We start from the raw sequence: 12,953 nt of genomic DNA, 5'->3' as shown, positions 1-12,953 counted from the left end.
ATGACCTATCTGATAGTCCTCTTTCACTACAGACCAGATGACCTATCTGATAGTCCTCTTTCACTACAGACCAGATGACCTATCTGATAGTCCTCTTTCACTACAGACCAGATGACCTATCTGATAGTCCTCTTTCACTACAGACCAGATGACCTATCTGATAGTCCTCTTTCACTACAGACCAGATGACCTATCTGATAGTCCTCTTTCACTACAGACCAGATGACCTATCTGATAGTCCTCTTTCACTACAGACCAGATGACCTATCTGATAGTCCTCTTTCACTACAGACCAGATGACCTATCTGATAGTCCTCTTTCACTACAGACCAGATGACCTATCTGATAGTCCTCTTTCACTACAGACCAGATGACCTATCTGATAGTCCTCTTTCACTACAGACCAGATGACCTATCTGATAGTCCTCTTTCACTACAGACCAGATGACCTATCTGATAGTCCTCTTTCATTACAGACCAGATGACCTATCTGATAGTCCTCTTTCATTACAGACCAGATGACCTATCTGATAGTCCTCTTTCACTACAGACCAGATGACCTATCTGATAGTCCTCTTTCACTACAGACCAGATGACCTATCTGATAGTCCTCTCTTTCATTACAGACCAGATGACCTATCTGATAGTCCTCTTTCATTACAGACCAGATGACCTATCTGATAGTCCTCTTTCATTACAGACCAGATGACCTATCTGATAGTCCTCTTTCATTACAGACCAGATGACCTATCTGATAGTCCTCTTTCACTACAGACCAGATGACCTATCTGATAGTCCTCTTTCATTACAGACCAGATGACCTATCTGATAGTCCTCTTTCATTACAGACCAGATGACCTATCTGATAGTCCTCTTTCACTACAGACCAGATGACCTATCTGATAGTCCTCTTTCACTACAGACCAGATGACCTATCTGATAGTCCTCTTTCATTACAGACCAGATGACCTATCTGATAGTCCTCTTTCATTACAGACCAGATGACCTATCTGATAGTCCTCTTTCATTACAGACCAGATGACCTATCTGATAGTCCTCTTTCATTACAGACCAGATGACCTATCTGATAGTCCTCTTTCACTACAGACCAGATGACCTATCTGATAGTCCTCTTTCATTACAGACCAGATGACCTATCTGATAGTCCTCTTTCATTACAGACCAGATGACCTATCTGATAGTCCTCTTTCATTACAGACCAGATGACCTATCTGATAGTCCTCTTTCATTACAGACCAGATGACCTATCTGATAGTCCTCTTTCACTACAGACCAGATGACCTATCTGATAGTCCTCTTTCATTACAGACCAGATGACCTATCTGATAGTCCTCTTTCACTACAGACCAGATGACCTATCTGATAGTCCTCTTTCACTACAGACCAGATGACCTATCTGATAGTCCTCTTTCACTACAGACCAGATGACCTATCTGATAGTCCTCTTTCACTACAGACCAGATGACCTATCTGATAGTCCTCTTTCACTACAGACCAGATGACCTATCTGATAGTCCTCTTTCACTACAGACCAGATGACCTATCTGATAGTCCTCTTTCACTACAGACCAGATGACCTATCTGATAGTCCTCTTTCACTACAGACCAGATGACCTATCTGATAGTCCTCTTTCATTACAGACCAGATGACCTATCTGATAGTCCTCTTTCATTACAGACCAGATGACCTATCTGATAGTCCTCTTTCACTACAGACCAGATGACCTATCTGATAGTCCTCTTTCACTACAGACCAGATGACCTATCTGATAGTCCTCTTTCATTACAGACCAGATGACCTATCTGATAGTCCTCTTTCATTACAGACCAGATGACCTATCTGATAGTCCTCTTTCATTACAGACCAGATGACCTATCTGATAGTCCTCTTTCATTACAGACCAGATGACCTATCTGATAGTCCTCTTTCACTACAGACCAGATGACCTATCTGATAGTCCTCTTTCATTACAGACCAGATGACCTATCTGATAGTCCTCTTTCATTACAGACCAGATGACCTATCTGATAGTCCTCTTTCACTACAGACCAGATGACCTATCTGATAGTCCTCTTTCACTACAGACCAGATGACCTATCTGATAGTCCTCTTTCATTACAGACCAGATGACCTATCTGATAGTCCTCTTTCATTACAGACCAGATGACCTATCTGATAGTCCTCTTTCATTACAGACCAGATGACCTATCTGATAGTCCTCTTTCATTACAGACCAGATGACCTATCTGATAGTCCTCTTTCACTACAGACCAGATGACCTATCTGATAGTCCTCTTTCATTACAGACCAGATGACCTATCTGATAGTCCTCTTTCATTACAGACCAGATGACCTATCTGATAGTCCTCTTTCATTACAGACCAGATGACCTATCTGATAGTCCTCTTTCATTACAGACCAGATGACCTATCTGATAGTCCTCTTTCACTACAGACCAGATGACCTATCTGATAGTCCTCTTTCATTACAGACCAGATGACCTATCTGATAGTCCTCTTTCATTACAGACCAGATGACCTATCTGATAGTCCTCTTTCATTACAGACCAGATGACCTATCTGATAGTCCTCTTTCATTACAGACCAGATGACCTATCTGATAGTCCTCTTTCACTACAGACCAGATGACCTATCTGATAGTCCTCTTTCATTACAGACCAGATGACCTATCTGATAGTCCTCTTTCATTACAGACCAGATGACCTATCTGATAGTCCTCTTTCACTACAGACCAGATGACCTATCTGATAGTCCTCTCTTTCATTACAGACCAGATGACCTATCTGATAGTCCTCTTTCATTACAGACCAGATGACCTATCTGATAGTCCTCTTTCACTACAGACCAGATGACCTATCTGATAGTCCTCTTTCATTACAGACCAGATGACCTATCTGATAGTCCTCTTTCATTACAGACCAGATGACCTATCTGATAGTCCTCTTTCACTACAGACCAGATGACCTATCTGATAGTCCTCTTTCATTACAGACCAGATGACCTATCTGATAGTCCTCTTTCACTACAGACCAGATGACCTATCTGATAGTCCTCTTTCACTACAGACCAGATGACCTATCTGATAGTCCTCTTTCATTACAGACCAGATGACCTATCTGATAGTCCTCTTTCACTACAGACCAGATGACCTATCTGATAGTCCTCTTTCACTACAGACCAGATGACCTATCTGATAGTCCTCTTTCACTACAGACCAGATGACCTATCTGATAGTCCTCTTTCACTACAGACCAGATGACCTATCTGATAGTCCTCTTTCACTACAGACCAGATGACCTATCTGATAGTCCTCTTTCATTACAGACCAGATGACCTATCTGATAGTCCTCTTTCATTACAGACCAGATGACCTATCTGATAGTCCTCTTTCACTACAGACCAGATGACCTATCTGATAGTCCTCTTTCACTACAGACCAGATGACCTATCTGATAGTCCTCTTTCACTACAGACCAGATGACCTATCTGATAGTCCTCTTTCACTACAGACCAGATGACCTATCTGATAGTCCTCTTTCATTACAGACCAGATGACCTATCTGATAGTCCTCTTTCACTACAGACCAGATGACCTATCTGATAGTCCTCTTTCACTACAGACCAGATGACCTATCTGATAGTCCTCTTTCATTACAGACCAGATGACCTATCTGATAGTCCTCTTTCACTACAGACCAGATGACCTATCTGATAGTCCTCTTTCACTACAGACCAGATGACCTATCTGATAGTCCTCTTTCACTACAGACCAGATGACCTATCTGATAGTCCTCTTTCACTACAGACCAGATGACCTATCTGATAGTCCTCTTTCATTACAGACCAGATGACCTATCTGATAGTCCTCTTTCATTACAGACCAGATGACCTATCTGATAGTCCTCTTTCATTACAGACCAGATGACCTATCTGATAGTCCTCTTTCATTACAGACCAGATGACCTATCTGATAGTCCTCTTTCACTACAGACCAGATGACCTATCTGATAGTCCTCTTTCATTACAGACCAGATGACCTATCTGATAGTCCTCTTTCATTACAGACCAGATGACCTATCTGATAGTCCTCTTTCATTACAGACCAGATGACCTATCTGATAGTCCTCTTTCATTACAGACCAGATGACCTATCTGATAGTCCTCTTTCACTACAGACCAGATGACGTATCTGATAGTCCTCTTTCATTACAGACCAGATGACCTATCTGATAGTCCTCTTTCATTACAGACCAGATGACCTATCTGATAGTCCTCTTTCACTACAGACCAGATGACCTATCTGATAGTCCTCTTTCACTACAGACCAGATGACCTATCTGATAGTCCTCTTTCACTACAGACCAGATGACCTATCTGATAGTCCTCTTTCACTACAGACCAGATGACCTATCTGATAGTCCTCTTTCATTACAGACCAGATGACCTATCTGATAGTCCTCTTTCATTACAGACCAGATGACCTATCTGATAGTCCTCTTTCATTACAGACCAGATGACCTATCTGATAGTCCTCTTTCACTACAGACCAGATGACCTATCTGATAGTCCTCTTTCATTACAGACCAGATGACCTATCTGATAGTCCTCTTTCATTACAGACCAGATGACCTATCTGATAGTCCTCTTTCATTACAGACCAGATGACCTATCTGATAGTCCTCTTTCATTACAGACCAGATGACCTATCTGATAGTCCTCTTTCACTACAGACCAGATGACGTATCTGATAGTCCTCTTTCATTACAGACCAGATGACCTATCTGATAGTCCTCTTTCATTACAGACCAGATGACCTATCTGATAGTCCTCTTTCACTACAGACCAGATGACCTATCTGATAGTCCTCTTTCACTACAGACCAGATGACCTATCTGATAGTCCTCTTTCACTACAGACCAGATGACCTATCTGATAGTCCTCTTTCACTACAGACCAGATGACCTATCTGATAGTCCTCTTTCATTACAGACCAGATGACCTATCTGATAGTCCTCTTTCACTACAGACCAGATGACCTATCTGATAGTCCTCTTTCACTACAGACCAGATGACCTATCTGATAGTCCTCTTTCACTACAGACCAGATGACCTATCTGATAGTCCTCTTTCACTACAGACCAGATGACCTATCTGATAGTCCTCTTTCATTACAGACCAGATGACCTATCTGATAGTCCTCTTTCACTACAGACCAGATGACCTATCTGATAGTCCTCTTTCACTACAGACCAGATGACCTATCTGATAGTCCTCTTTCACTACAGACCAGATGACCTATCTGATAGTCCTCTTTCACTACAGACCAGATGACCTATCTGATAGTCATCTCTTTCACTACAGACCAGATGACCTATCTGATAGTCCTCTTTCACTACAGACCAGATGACCTATCTGATAGTCCTCTTTCACTACAGACCAGATGACCTATCTGATAGTCCTCTTTCATTACAGACCAGATGACCTATCTGATAGTCCTCTTTCACTACAGACCAGATGACCTATCTGATAGTCCTCTTTCACTACAGACCAGATGACCTATCTGATAGTCCTCTTTCACTACAGACCAGATGACCTATCTGATAGTCCTCTTTCACTACAGACCAGATGACCTATCTGATAGTCCTCTCTTTCATTACAGACCAGATGACCTATCTGATAGTCATCTCTTTCATTACAGACCAGATGACCTATCTGATAGTCATCTCTTTCACTACAGACCAGATGACCTATCTGATAGTCCTCTCTTTCATTACAGACCAGATGACCTATCTGATAGTCCTCTTTCATTACAGACCAGATGACCTATCTGATAGTCCTCTTTCATTACAGACCAGATGACCTATCTGATAGTCCTCTTTCATTACAGACCAGATGACCTATCTGATAGTCATCTCTTTCACTACAGACCAGATTACCTATCTGATAGTCCCCTCTTTCACTACAGACCAGATGACCTATCTGATAGTCCTCTTTCATTACAGACCAGATTACCTATCTGATAGTCCTCTTTCACTACAGACCAGATGACCTATCTGATAGTCCTCTTTCACTACAGACCAGATGACCTATCTGATAGTCCTCTTTCATTACAGACCAGATGACCTATCTGATAGTCCTCTTTCATTACAGACCAGATGACCTATCTGATAGTCATCTCTTTCACTACAGACCAGATGACCTATCTGATAGTCCTCTTTCATTACAGACCAGATGACCTATCTGATAGTCCTCTTTCACTACAGACCAGATGACCTATCTGATAGTCCTCTTTCACTACAGACCAGATGACCTATCTGATAGTTCTCTTTCATTACAGACCAGATGACCTATCTGATAGTCCTCTTTCACTACAGACCAGATGACCTATCTGATAGTCCTCTTTCACTACAGACCAGATGACCTATCTGATAGTCATCTCTTTCATTACAGACCAGATGACCTATCTGATAGTCCTCTTTCACTACAGACCAGATGACCTATCTGATAGTCCTCTTTCACTACAGACCAGATGACCTATCTGATAGTTCTCTTTCATTACAGACCAGATGACCTATCTGATAGTCCTCTTTCACTACAGACCAGATGACCTATCTGATAGTCATCTCTTTCACTACAGACCAGATGACCTATCTGATAGTCCTCTTTCACTACAGACCAGATGACCTATCTGATAGTTCTCTTTCACTACAGACCAGATGACCTATCTGATAGTCCTCTCTTTCATTACAGACCAGATGACCTATCTGATAGTCCTCTTTCACTACAGACCAGATGACCTATCTGATAGTCCTCTTTCACTACAGACCAGATGACCTATCTGATAGTCCTCTTTCACTACAGACCAGATGACCTATCTGATAGTCCTCTTTCACTACAGACCAGATGACCTATCTGATAGTCATCTCTTTCACTACAGACCAGATGACCTATCTGATAGTCCTCTCTTTCACTACAGACCAGATGACCTATCTGATAGTCATCTCTTTCACTACAGACCAGATGACCTATCTGATAGTCATCTCTTTCACTACAGACCAGATGACCTATCTGATAGTCCTCTCTTTCACTACAGACCAGATGACCTATCTGATAGTCATCTCTTTCACTACAGACCAGATGACCTATCTGATAGTCATCTCTTTCACTACAGACCAGATGACCTATCTGATAGTCATCTCTTTCACCATCTCATTGCTTGTTGCCATCAGGAGGTTCTTATCTTCCTTCATGCTCCTGTTTTCTATCTTTCTTGTTTTCTTTCTGGCGATGTCTTGGTTCTCTCTGGTGAACCCCAGAGGAGCGTCTTCAGACAACTCTCACTTCTTTCATTGTTCGAAAAATGAAAACGTTGCATTAAGTCATTGGTAGTATGTATAGTCTTTACACAGACCTTCACACAGACAGACAGACAGACAGACAGACAGACAGACAGACAGACAGACAGACAGACATTGGTAGTATGTATTGTCTTTACACAGACCTTCACCAAGACAGACAGACAGACAGACAGACAGACAGACAGACAGACAGACAGACAGACAGACAGACAGACAGACAGACAGACAGACAGACATTGGTGTATGTATTGTCTTTACACAGACCTTCAGACAGACAGACAGACAGACATTGGTAGTATTTATTGTCTTTACACAGACCTTCACACAGACAGACAGACAGACAGACAGACAGACAGACAGACAGACAGACAGACAGACAGACAGACAGACAGACATTGGTGTATGTATTGTCTTTACACAGACCTTCAGACAGACAGACAGACAGACATTGGTAGTATTTATTGTCTTTACACAGACCTTCCCCCAGACAGACAGACAGACAGACAGACAGACAGACAGACAGGCAGGAAGGAAGGAAGGCAGGAAGGCAGGAAGGCAGGAAGGCACACAGACAAGCAGGCAAGCATGCAGATATACACACACAGACAGACACATATACAGGCAGACAGTGGTGGTAGCCTAGTTTTGAGCTGAAATCCAAAGAAGCTGCATAAGAGGGCATTGTTGAACACAAGAGTCTGGGGCCTGGGAGTGAGATATGGGGGGATTCAGTGACAAGAGTTGAAGGCTGTTACTAGAGGAGAGGATTGGGGATGACCAGATTAGTACTGTACTGTCGGCCTGGGAAGAAGGCTCTGGGAGGAAGACTGGGAGGAAGACTCTGGGAGGAAGGCTCTGGGAGGAAGACTCTGAGAGGAAGACTGGGAGGAAGACTCTGGGAGGAAAGCTCTGGGAGGAAGACTCTGAGAGGAAGACTGGGAGGAAGACTCTGGGAGGAAAGCTCTGGGAGGAAGACTCTGAGAGGAAGACTGGGAGGAAGGCTCTGGGAGGAAGACTCTGAGAGGAAGACTCTTGGAGGAAGACTCTGGGAGGAAGACTCTGAGAGGAAGACTCTGGGAGGAAGACTCTGGGAGGATGGCTCTGGGAGGAAGGCTCTGGGAGGAAGGCTCTGGGAGGAAGACTCTGGGAGGAGGACTCTGGGAGGAGGACTCTGGGAGGAAGACTCTGGGAGGAAGGCTCTGGGAGGAAGACTCTGGAAGGAAGGCTCTGGGAGGAAGACTGGGAGGAAGACTGGGAGGAAGACTCTGGAAGGAAGGCTCTGGGAGGAAGGTTTGGGAGGAAGACTCTGGGAGGAAGGCTCTGAGAGGAAGGCTCTGGGAGGATGACTGGGAGGAAGGCTCTGGAAGGAAGACTCTGAGAGGAAGACTCTGGGAGGAAGGCTCTGGGAAGAAGACTCTGGGAGGAAGACTCTGGGAGGAAGACTCTGAGAGGAAGACTGGGAGGAAGGCTTTGAGAGGAAGACTGGGAGGAAGGCTCTGAGACGAAGGCTCTGGAAGGAAGACTCTGGGAGGAAGACTCTGGGAGGAAGACTGGGAGGAAGACTCTGGGAGGAAGACTCTGGGAGGAAGGCTCTGGGAGGAAGACTCTGGGAGGAAGACTCTGGGAGGAAGACCCTGGGGGGAAGGCTCTGAGAGGAAGGCTCTGGGAACAAGACTGGGAGGGAAGGCTCTGAGAGGAAGGCCTTGGAACGAAGGCTCTAGAAGGAAGCCTGGCAGAAGCCCTCATCTAGTTCATCTCCCTGTACATGGCAGCCTGCAACAAAGACTTCAACATTAATGCTCCGGGCTATGAAGTAGCACCTGTAGAGCTCTCTCTCTCTGCTCTGTCTCTCTCTCTGCTCTGCCTCTCTCTCTCTGCTCTGTCTCTCTCTCTGCTCTGCCTCTCTCTCTGCTCTGTCTCTCTCTCTCTGCCTCTCTCTCTCTCTCTGCTTTGCCTCTTTCTGCTCTGCCTCTCTCTCTGCTCTGACTCTCTCTCTGTTCTGTCTCACTCTCTGCTCTGTCTCTCTCTCTGCTCTGTCTCTCTCTGCTCTGCCTCTCTCTCTCTGCTCTGTCTCTCTCTCTCTGCTCTGTCTCTCTCTCTGCTCTATCTCTCTCTCTGCTCTGTCTCTCTCTATGCTCTGTCTCTCTCTCTGCTCTGTCTCTCTCTGCTCTGCCTCTCTCTCTCTGCTCTGTCTCTCTCTCTCTGCTCTGTCTCTCTCTCTGCTCTGACTCTCTCTCTGTTCTGTCTCACTCTCTGCTCTGTCTCTCTCTCTGCTCTGTCTCTCTCTGCTCTGCCTCTCTCTCTCTGTTCTGTCTCACTCTCTGCTCTGTCTCTCTCTCTCTGCTCTGTCTCTCTCTCTGTTCTGTCTCACTCTCTGCTCTGTCTCTCTCTCTGCTCTGTCTCTCTCTGCTCTGCCTCTCTCTCTCTGCTCTGTCTCTCTCTCTCTGCTCTGTCTCTCTCTCTGATCTGTCTATCTCTATGCTCTGTCTCTCTCTCTCCCTCTCTCCCTCCCTGCTGGCTGCTCTCTCTTCTCTTCTCTCTTCCCGGCACTCACACCCTGTCACATACAAGGGGTAGGAACAGAGCAGAGCAGAGGGCTGTCAGAGCAGACAGGTCTTTAGGGACCTCCCAGGCCACTGGATGCAGTCTGGATAAGAAACTTTGATGTAGGCTTGTAATCATGGCACTACAGGCTCAATTGCTAAGTCGACAAACACCAAACAAAGCTTGTCAGTCAAAAGCGTGAAAACAAACAAAATAGAAATGCCTTCGTTACATGCCAGGGAATGGTTGTGACTTCAAAAGGAATACTGCAGAAGTTAAAGCTGGTTCTAGAAAAAAAGACAGTAATTGTCTCTTTGTTCACAGTTTTTTTGTTGCGACATGTCTCTGAGAAAATGTGAAACTAAAATAAAAACTGTGGTTGAAAAAAAGCCAGACCACCAAAGAGTGGTGTGGATGTACAGTAGGTACAACTACTGCAGTATGTGGACTGTTCATCCACACGATCAACGGACACAAGGAAATATCACTCAACAGCAACACCTCACACTGGGCTACCACCGTGTTCAAATCGTCACCGTTTCAAACTGTCGTAACGAGAGAGGAAAGATAGATGATTTAGAAATGAAATGAAACGGTGAAAGTGATTCCATTTGAAACGTGCCTCAACCTGCCTCCTCTGCACCACCGGCAGCATCAGCAGGAACGTTGATTGAGAAGAGAAGAGAAGAGGAGGGAGACTCTCTCCAGTCTCTCCATCTCTCCATCAGTCAGTCAGAGAGAAACTCAGCAGCTTGCACATTGCTTTCATCTTTAATTAGGGGCCATGTTTGAAGACAGGCAGTCACTCACTCCAAACTTTGACAGATTTGTGATTATTTTCAAAGCGGACAGTTAACAGGCAAGGCTGTAGGACCCCCAGTGCCTACTGAATTAAATATGTATTATGAAAACGAAGGACTCGTTATGGCATGAAATAACTTTTAATTACCAAATGGTTCACTAATTTGGGAGGAGAAAAATCTCTGTTGTTATTGATTGACGTGTTGAATATGATGGGATTTTAGTCGATGGAACAACATGTGAATTAGAAGGGATTTTTTATCAAAGCCAATCTAGATTCAGAGAGGTTCATGTAAGTATTTAATCATTTTAATTATTGCCCATACTAGTATCTGAGAGATAACTATTGCCCACACTATAGTGTCTGATAGATAACTACTGCCCATACTATAGTATCTGAGAGATAACTACTGCCCATACTATAGTGTCTGAGAGATAACTACTGCCCATACTATAGTATCTGAGAGATAACTACTACCCATACTATAGTATCTGAGAGATAACTACTGCCCATACTATAGTATCTGAGAGATAACTACTACCCATACTATAGTATCTGAGAGATAACTACTGCCCATACTATAGTATCTGAGAGATAACTACTGCCCGTACTATAGTGTCTGAGAGATAACTACATATATGAGCTGTATTTAACACAAATAAAATGCAATGTAAGAGATGGAGATAGAGAGAGTTTATTTCACCCATATTTACTGGGTGAAATTCCACAGTGTGACATCACAGCAGCAGGATGTGTGACCTGTTGCCACACGAAAAGGTCAACCAGTGAAGAACAAACACCATTGTAAATACAACCCATATTTATGTTTATTAATTTTCCCTCTTGTGCTTTAACTATTTGCACATCATTACAGCACTGTATGTGTACATGATATGACATTTAGAACTTCTGTGAGTGTAATGTTTACTGTTCATTTTTATTGTTTATTTCACTTTTGTTTTTTATCTATTTCACTTGCTTTGCCAATAAATCCCCTTGAATTAAAATTGATTGTCAATTGAATTGAGAGAGAAAGGCAGAGAGGGAGAGGCAGAGAGAGAGAGAGAGAGAGTGGCAGACAGAGAGAGTGAGAGGCAGAGAGAGAGGGAGAGGCAGAGAGAGAGAGAGAGAGAGAGAGAGAGAGAGAGAGAGAGAGAGACAGACAGAGAGAGCGAGAGAGAGAGTGGCAGACAGAGAGAGTGAGAGGCAGAGAGAGAGAGAGAGAGAGAGAGAGAGGCAGAGAGAGAGAGAGAGAGAGAGAGAGAGACAGAGAGAGAGAGAGAGAGACAGAGAGAGACAGAGAGAGAGAGAGAGAGATTGACAGAGAGGCTAACGAAACAATGAAGAAATCCAATCCTACCTCAGTATTGAAATTCTGTGTTCAAATTAAAGACACCTCTTATTCTAGATTTACTTACGTAGACCCTGCTGATGTTCCTGGAGAACGTCTGTTTTAAAAGTCAATATATCTCCAAAGTCTCTCCAGTCCTAACCTAGCCTAATGTAATCCCGTAACATTGAACCAAACCCTAAATTCACCGCTCTCTTTCACCAGGAGGAGAATATATTGTGTTAGATAGTGACTAAGAGTGTTCTCAGGAGAGAAGGGACATTCAGAGCTGAGAGGCTGAGTGGTTTCGCTTTGGGAAGATACTTTCGTATTGCGTGTCATTTGCATCGTGCATTAGCCTATAAGCAAATCACAGAACCACTCATTCTGCTACTATTGGGAAAAAAAACTATCCTCGGAAAATGTAATTACTCCCGGTATGCCTGATGGCCAAAGCAGCACGCTGGCAGGGCTGGCTGGGCCTGTGGCAGGGACCTAAACGGCTTACTGCTTTACACCTTTTAAAGTCTCCAAATGTTTATTGAGTGTCGGTCCGCCGGGACGTGTCGGCCTTTGTGAAGGTTGTTCTATACCGTGGCTGTTGGTGGATAAAGGCCGCCAGGATCGTCTTTTAACTTGTTTTGGACTCATGTTGTGTTTCTATTTGATTTGGGCCCCACCGGGGGGGCGGGGGGACAGTCCTCATTTAGACATGTCTAGGAGTGGCTTTTCAGTCTGGACTGTTCAGAATTGACAAAGACAGGCAGGTGATCGTTAAAAACTATCCTCCCTTTTTTCCTCTCTTGTAAATATACAGACATTTTATATTTAACCCTTCTAGCTCTCTGAGACGTGACCCGGGCTGTAGGTTCATAGG

The sequence above is a fragment of the Salvelinus fontinalis genome, chromosome 37, assembly GCF_029448725.1.
Source record: "Salvelinus fontinalis isolate EN_2023a chromosome 37, ASM2944872v1, whole genome shotgun sequence".
NCBI lineage: Eukaryota > Metazoa > Chordata > Actinopteri > Salmoniformes > Salmonidae > Salvelinus > Salvelinus fontinalis.
The sequence above is the reverse complement of the archived record's forward strand: the minus strand, read 5'-3'. Positions refer to the sequence as shown.